Below are 9,448 nucleotides of genomic sequence, written 5' to 3' on the forward strand. Positions count from 1 at the left end.
AGGCAATGCTCTTCACCATCTAGTGCTATAGAAACACAACTCAAACTTAACAGTGGATAGGAGAGGAAAGGTCGAGTAAATCAGCAACGAAACATTGCTAGATCTATTTGTACACTCCTTTCAGAACACACACTTGCTGTAAGAAGTAATATTTCAAATATTTTACGTCGTTTGGCAATTCTTAATTATATATTCCTAACTATATATAAAACTACTTTATCCTTAACAATTATTATTTGATTAAATCATAATGAATAATCATCAGTTATGCATTGATCAACAAATAACTAAGTTTCATGTGCACAATGTGCGTGGAGATGGGGCTTGTTTCCCCCGGACATTTAGTTTGGCATTGTTTGGTACTGAAGAGTATGCGATGAACGTACGTAAAGATGTGGTCTAATACATAGTTGAACACTACACTTTCTATGGTTCCTTTATCTTACACCATGGTACCGGTGAACCAATGACAGTAGATGCGTATCAGGCACACATGCTTTCGCATTACACGTTTGCTACTTATGTGGAGTTCATGGCTGCTGCTCTTCCCTTTGAGCGACGTTTCATTATCATAGAGGGTCAGGAAGTACTGCGTGATGAGGGCAAACGTGAGTGGGATATGCTTATCGCATTGCTCACTGGACCGCGCGAGAGTGGCCACTTCAGTCTATTGTGGCCAATTACTACACCACTTCCGTCACCAGCTCTTCCATATGTTTCACCACTTCAATCTAGGTTTGTTGCTGAATCCCCTCTACGTATTGAACACTCTTCTACTTCTAAATGTGGGAGACCAAAAAAGAGGAAGTTGGGTCGTCCACCAAAAGCCACTTCAATTCCACCTGAACTTCCTATTGATGAGAGTGATTGTAATTATTCTGTTATATTACCTTTACCCTTGACTTCTAATGTGCCTAAAAGATCTGGTCGTCCAAGAAAGAAAGCAGTAGGTTGCCCACAGAATAAGAATTCTAATATACTAAAACAGGTTACTATGGAACTTGAAAATTCTTATTCCCAACACAATGTAGTTCTGAATTCTGTAAACTGCGAAGAATTTGCAACTTGGCCTACCTTGTGTGCTATTGACATCAAAAGCAGTACCCTTGGTCGTCCTAAAAAGAAAATAGGCGTGGGTCGACCTAAGCAGTCGCCTTTTAGTCCAGAGGAACAGCATAGGGATGCAGTTCGACGTTATGTCGAAACACATGAAAATTTTAAAAATGATCAAAATCGGTCCCGCCATCTTCCAGGAACAATAAGGAAAGGAAGTCTCATTGGCCATTACAGTGGTGCTCAACTTAATAATATCCTCAAGTACCAACTGAAAGTTATTTGACTTTCTAAACCCTGGCCGTTTCAAATGTCAATATTGTAAAGCTCCATTATTTCATGAAGAAAAAACTCGTAAAAAGTGGTGTTGCGGTGAAAATGCTTACCATTTAAAAGTTCATCGCCATCCTTATGGTAACGGCTGAGAAAAGTCAATGCGGCTCCCATTCGCTTGGTTTTGTGTTCCTCCGATAACACTCGAGGCACCCACCTTGCACTAATTTTTTTTGTAACCAAGTTCACCACTGACAATTTCGTACAACAAAGTTCTTGAAATTTCAGGAAAGAATTCGTGCAGCCCATCAATAGTGAATCGCCTATCCTCTTGAATTTTCCGCTCAATTCTTCCTTTGAGTTCGTCAGTCAACAGAAGGCCGGCCCGAGCGTTCCTCATCGTGCACATTCGTCCGTCCGTCATTAAACATAATGCACCACTTACGAACTGATGCTTCATTCATTACATTTCCATACACCTCAGTGATTTGTCTATAAATATCTATCGGACGCACTTTTCTTGCATTCAAAAATCTTATCACACTACGAACCTCACACTTGGCGGGATCAGTAATTGTATCGCACATTTTACAGTCGCACAGCGAAGCAATAACGGACCGTAGCGGATCGCAGCTGGTGCCAGACTGAGGCTAAAGCATGCCCAGGTCAATAACCCAGCGGGAGCGGGGGAACACGCGCACGCGCTAGCGCAAAACGTTCTTTACTTTCCGAATAACCCTCGTATTTGCAAACATTTTCTGCAGCAAAACCTAAATCTTTCAAATCACCGAACCTGTTAAATAAAATTTATAGTTAACTTCCACTTATAGATCACTCGGATTATTATTTTATTTGTAGAGTCGTCGAATAATCGAATACTTACTTTTGAAGTTTGTACTTATATTATACTTTTTCTCTTACAACGAAAAATCACAAGCTTTTTCTTCTTTGCCTCCCCTCCATGCAGACCGTCATCGTCGGGAAAACGGTGGAGCTGAGAGGGCGTCTTCTCCATTCATTCATACGTCTACCCTAATCTGCATCTTTTGCATGCCCCCTCAGCCGCGAATACCGCTACCGGACTCGTGGGTGGTTGGTGGAAGTCGGGAAGAGGAAGGTCTAGTGCACGTCTTCGTCCATTTGGGGAGGACGTGCACCCACCCGACATACTGTTGTCTGCCTCCAGTGTTTGTATAGTCCTGTGTATTCAGTCTTCGTAAAAAACGGAAAACAAAAAAATCACAAATTAAAAACTCCAAAAACGAGAAAAAATTGAAAAATAAAAAAAAATCTGCATCTTTTTGTTTTGTTTTCTTCAGGGCCGGTGGGGATCTGTCTTTTAGTTGTCCAGGGTATTTCTTTTCGTTACACTTTTTCCTTTTCCTTGGCCACGTGTTTTTCGGACGGGAAAGGTTTGCTACACCCCATTCCCCTTGACCACGTTGGCCCAACGCTGATCCTACGGTGCGGGCATGCCAAGAGGATTGCCAGATGGTAGCGTTTTTTCTCCTCGTTAACGCCCCGACATGACTTTCACACCCTTTTTTCTATTTATATTGTTAAACAAAACACACTTTTATGGGTATTAAAATAGTTAAAATGGGTCCGGGCTTGCCCTCTACTAAAAAGCGCACACTTAAACGAGAGTGAGATGGACACTTTTGTCATAGATATTGTGGAAAAGAGAAGTATCGCGACACCTGTAGTCCGCTATCTTGTAATAGAAGATAAAGAAAATGATGGTGCCGATGCCACAGATAAGCTTCCGAGTGCTATAAAGGGCTTATCCCCTTATCTTATTCGCGCCGAGTAGCCTGTGTGGTGGGCAATACCGCGTGGATTGGTTTTCTCGGAGCTATTCCGTTTGCTCCCACTTCCTCAATTCCTCATCATCATCGTCTTCTTTTCCATACTCAGCATAACTACGGTACGTAAATCTTAAAAGATTTCATTTCATATTTTCATTTCGAACAGGGAAATTTTCTCCAATAGTGTTTCCTTCGTCAAACTAACGACCAAGAATTTGTCAGGACTTTTTTTCAGAAATTTTTATCTTATGGGAGAACAGAAATGTGAGGGGATATTCTGAGCCACCATTTGCAATATATATATATATATATATATATATATATATATATATATATATATATATATATATATATATATATATATATTAGGGTGGTCCATAAATTTTGATTTCCGAATTTCTTTGGACTCACCCCCTAAAATGGTTCCATATGGGACTAAACTAAGCCAGGAGAAAAATTAGCTTCATTGAATATTATTAAATGATGCCCCAAGGGATCTAAAATTTTGAATCCGGAATAAACTCATGTAATTTAGAAACGGCTACAGGGAATGCAAAGATACCCTGGATAATAGAAATAGAAGAAGAAAGATACCTAATTTTGTATAGTATTGTCATAGCGGCCATCTTGAAATCCGCTATCTTGGATTCAGGTCAAAATTTTCAAATAGGAAAAGGGTCATGTGAAATATCGTTTTGAGATAGCGTTTTACCAAAAGCACAAATCTGGCACTATTTTAAAGACAGCTTTAGTCGTGTAAGAATTATTACCTATAAAAAGATTTCTCCTTTTCAGAGGCAATAACACTTACACGACTAAAAGTAAAGACATGAGTTTGGCGCGAAAAGAACCAAAGGGATATGCATGGGTTTAAAAGGAAGAGGAACGCGAAAGAAAATGCACTTCTGAAAATGATTTGTTTGAACTTTATACGCCAACAGACATAGAGCAGTTCAAGTAATGAAGAGGAAAACTCAATTGAGAATGTTAGAGAAAATGTAAATATGGATGCATGTGTGCCCGGAATCTCCAAGAGATGTAAAAGGGGAACACTAATTTTATTTTTCAAAGACTAATTTTATTACTTTGTTGCTCTTGATCGATAAAATGTCACTGATAGAGCAGCAATACAAATTCTGAGAGCGACGGCAGAAGAATTAAGTCATAATGTAGGGGAACTAGTAATAAATGGGCCTTTCATTCACCGATGCTGAGAGAAAATTCGTAGCGAAGTTGCACAGAACCACAGAAAACAATTTCAGACTGCATCAAGTGCGTTAGTTGTGCATTGGAACGGGAAACTATTGTCGAATTTGACTGGCAGGGAGACTGCCGACAGGTTATCAATAATTATTACAGGAGATGGTCATGAGAGGCTAATTGGTGTTTCCATTTTGTCGTCATCAAGAGAAGAACATGTTGCTTCTACTATAGTACATTCGCTTGAAGAATGGAACTTGGTAAAGTTCATGCAGGCAGTTTATTGTGACACTACTTCCTGCAATATGGGTCATGTCAACGGTGCTTGCATTCTGCTAGGGCAGTAGCTCAAAAATAACCTTCTATACCTTTCTTGTAGACACCACATTTATGAATTAGTTTTAAAATGTGTATTTGATATGTGTTGTGTTTCGTTTGCATCTGGACCGGACGTTTTCCTATTGAAGTGTTTTCATAACGAGTGGTCTAAAATAGATTGCACTAACTTTATTCCAGGAATTGATGATGATGATGTAAGGAACTATATATCCGATGTAAGAAATGAAGTGTTGAATTTTGCTAGAAAGCTTGCAGAAGCAGGACACCAAAGAGACGATTACAGGAAATGTTTAGAACTGACCATCATATTCTTGAGTGGCATACCTCCTTGAGGAGATTTCATTCGTTTGCCTGGAGCAATTCACCATGTAAGATGGATGGAAAAAGCAAACCACTATTTAAAAATATTTCTCTTTTGCCAACAATTTCGTTTAACGAAGCAAATACAAACGGGTTTTCGGAGAGTATCCATTTTCTGATACGGCTATATGTTCAAGCTTGGCTTAAATGTGATCAAGCATCCCATTCATCATTACAAAACGTGCAATTTTTGAAAGGTTTGTACAGTTGTAGACTAACAGATGCTGAATTATCTGAAGTGAAAATAAAATAAAAGATAAATAGAATAGTAAAATAGAAAATAAAACAATAAATAAATTAAAATATATAACAATAACAATATATAGGAACACAATAAAAGTTAACAGAAATTAAAAATGCCGCAGCAATAAAACAGTGGAAACACACTAAAACAGCTCAGAGAACATGCAACCCCTGAAGCATTAACAAACTCAAGTACCCGGCGAACCATAACACTTGCATCCCCCAAAGCACGGGCAAGAGCAGAAGGCAATCTGAAACGTTCTCTGAGAACTGAGTATCCAGGACATTCAACAAGAATGTGCCGAATACTCAGCGGGACTATACACTCCTCACAGTAAGGACGGTTCAATTTCCGCAGCAAGTAGCCATGCGTCAGATGAGAGTGTCCGATACGCAAACGCGCCAGGAGCACTTCATCTCGACGACAAGCGCACGAGGACGTACGCCACTCTCTGAGGAGTGGCTTGACTGCGTGCAATTTATTTTCAATCGCCTGATCCCAATCTGCTTGCCAGTGAGAACGCATCAAGAGAGAAAAATACGAATGAGTATCGGAGCAGAGAATGCTATGCTCCAGTGCAACAACGGCCAAGGCGGCGTTATTGGCAGCTGTGTCAGCAAGTGCGTTTCCCCGGATGCTGACATGACCCGGCACCCAGCAGACAACGACAGAGCCCTTTTGCTGCAAGAGTTGGCATCTCACAAGATTGTCCTGCACGAGAGAGTTCATACTGAAGACATTCTGTAGACTCAGAACCACACTCTGGGAGTCGATGCAAACAAGCACACAACGTAACGACAGCGTGAGAGCGTGGTTTAAGCCAAGCTTAAGAGCAGTCAATTCTGCAGTGAACACGGAACACAGGCAATGCAAATGGAATTCTGAGCTGCTCTCGTCGGTGACAAAAGCACAGCCTACGGAATTCCCATCCATAGAACCGTCCGTAAATAGCACACTAAAATTGGGGTACTGATCTAACAGTGCGGCAAACTCTTGCTGGTACACCTGGGAACTACTCTGCTGTTTCGAATGTATAGACAGACGTAAATCATGGCGAGGTAGACGAAGTAGCCAAGGTGGAATAGCACAAAAGTGAACCAACGAAAGAGAGGGCGACACGAAATTGTCGGCAAGGAAACTCTCACACGCACGGATGTACCATGGACGTGTACAGCGAGGACGTGCAGCATAGCGCTCGTATATTCGACCACCACGGAGACATGGTCTACACGGATGGTCTGGAATACAACGCACATGCGCAGAATAATTAAGAAGTAGTCTGCTGCGACGATAGGATAACGAAGGTTCATTGGCCTCAACCTACAGGCTGGCGACGGGACTTGTTCGGTAGGCGCCAGTAGCAATACGAATACCCAGGTGATGCACTGTGTCAAATTGTCGTAACAGGGAAGAACGAGCAGACCCATAGACAATAAAGCCATAGTCTAACTTGGACCGAATTAGACTACGGTACAAACGAAGTAGAACAGTACGATCAGCACCCCACGTGCGGTGGGAAAGGACACGGAGGAGATTCAAAGCTCGAAGACAAGAGTACTGTAAAGGAATCAATGTGTCTTTGCTTCGATTCACAAAGACTGTTATTAATAATGCATTGAGTTATGCAGACAATGATGTTGGTGACAGGTTTCTATTAATTTTATTTGTGTTTTGTGGAGTTTCTGTGTAGAGTGCTTGCGTCCTGAACTGTCAACAGTCAACTGGTTGTTGTTTTGCTACATCAGCAATTTATGAATGTTATGTATTTATTGTAATAAAGTTACGAGAGACACCTTCCTGTCTCCTCCCAACACCTACAACCACACCTCCTATGACGTCTGGGACTCGCTTTCGATATCAACCAGAATAGTCACCGAGCCTGGGGGCCCTCCTTAAATAGCCCCGGTTACTTCCGTCTCGAGGAGTAGCGATACAGATTTGAAGCCGGGAGTAACGGTTCAGAGTGGAAGCTAAATTCGGACTCCTCCTACGAACTGGCGGATGCCCACGATATCCCGCCAGTAGTCCAGGATCAGATCCATAGCAAGATACCAGGAGACCAGAGAGGGACCAACGCACGCCCGGACGTCATGAAGGTACACCTTCCCTAACCGATAATCCTAACCCTAACCCTGTCTCTCTTCTTTCATAGAATTTCTTTGTTATTAACTCTAATATCCCAATGGTCTTTTACTATAAAGGACAGCCGTCCGAATCCAGTGCCTGTGAACTGAGCTAAATTCCCCACTTTTGTTCTTCCGACGGCTTGTGTGTAGGTGGAGTTTCCTTTCATTTTTCCTCCCCCACACACCCTTTATAGTACTTAAGATTGCGAATATGTGGTGCCCACGACAAGCGACGGTCAAACACCAGACCCAAGAAACGGACTGTATCAACGAATGACAAACGGGTGCCATCGAGGTACAAGTCCGGGTCAAAAATGCAGGTACGCTGCCGGCAGAAGTGAAAACATTGGGATTTCTCGGTGGAAAAGCGAAATCCAGTCTCATTCGACCAGCGAACAAGACGACTGAGAGTCAGTTGAAGCTGTCGAGTAATGCCGGGAAGATGGCGGGAGCGACAGAAAATGACAAGGTCGCCAACATAAAGCAAACCAGACACAGGAGCCTGGATCTCCGAAAGAACGCTGTTGACGGGGAGAGCAAACTACGTGACACTAAGGCCACTGCCTTGTGGAACACCATTTTCTTGTACTAAGCGCTCTGAGAGATTAGAAACCACATGCACTATAAAGTGTCGCTCGTGAAAAAAAAATCGAGATAAAGTGGGCCAAATGCCCACAGAGACCCCAGCCATATAATTGCTTTAGGATTCCGTAACGCCATGTGGTGTCATATGCCTTCTCTAAGTCAAGAAATATAGCTAAGAGATGTTCGCCGTTGAGAAAGGCGTCTTGAATTTGACCCTCAAGAGAAGCGAGATTGTCTGTAGTAGATAGGAAACGACGAAATCCAATTTGAAACTTGCTCAAAAGGGAATTGGATTCCAAATACCACACCAAGCGCTTGTTGACCATTCGCTCTAGCAGCTTACAGACACAGCTCGTGAGAGCAATGGGTCTGTAGCACGTGGGGCTAGTTGCGCCTTTCCCTGGCTTGCAGATGGGAAGAACCAGGGCCTCACACCAAGCAGGTGGAAAAAAATCCTCAACCCAAAGGCGATTATACAACTGCAATAATGCAAGCTGAGATTCGCTGGAAAGGTTGCGCAACATATCGTAGGAAACACGGTCAAGCCCGAGAGCAGTATTGGACGATTCGCGGAGAGCAGAATCGAATTCAACGAGCGTGAAACGAACATTATAGACCTCACTGTTGGCGGTACGGAAATTTAACGGGTTTCGCTCGAGCTGAGGACGGAAACGAATAAAGGCTGGTGGGTGATGATCTGACTCAGAGATAGTGGCAAAATGGTGGCCCAATATATTGGCGATCTCTGAGGGATTGGTCTCTAGGACGCCATCCAGGATTAAGACTGGGACAAAAGGTAAAGCGGACCCGTTGAGGGAGCGAACCCGACGCCACACAGTTGACATAGGTGTGCGACTATTGAGGGACGAAACGTAATTCTTCCAGCTTTGGCGCTTCGAGAGCTTTACCAGACGGGAGCACGAGCACGTAGAATGCGGAACTGCTGAAAATTTTTTTCTGTGGTGTGACGACTAAAAGTGGCAAGAGCGCGCCGACGAGCCTGGATAGCCTCACGGAGTTCCGCAGACCACCATGAAACACGCCGGCGGGAGACGTCGCCACTGCATTCTGCAATGGAACCATGAGCAGCATCAAGAACAGTCTGCTGAAAAGCCTCAGCGACAACAGCTACATGGAGATCATCACGACAATGAAACTCACTGAGCTCCCGGAATTTACGCCAGTCAGCACGCTTCAGATTGAAGCGGCAGAGAGGAAAAGGAGGAGTAACTGGGAGACCTTCAACAAACAACGGGAAGTGATCACAGCCACAAAGATCAGGGTGCACTCTCCATGTCAATGAAGGGGTGCGCGGTGGCTCAGTGGTAGAGCGTTCACCTCCGGTGCTTGGGGTCCCTGGTTCGATCCCAGCTCGCGCCGAGTGGACTTTGTGGTGGACAAACACCGTGCTCGTGGGTTTTCTCGGGGTTCTCCCGTTTCCTCCCACTTTCTTCATTCCA

Source organism: Thermobia domestica, chromosome 7, assembly GCF_964235325.1.
Source record: "Thermobia domestica chromosome 7, izTheDome1.hap1.1, whole genome shotgun sequence".
Taxonomy (NCBI): Eukaryota; Metazoa; Arthropoda; class Insecta; order Zygentoma; family Lepismatidae; genus Thermobia; species Thermobia domestica.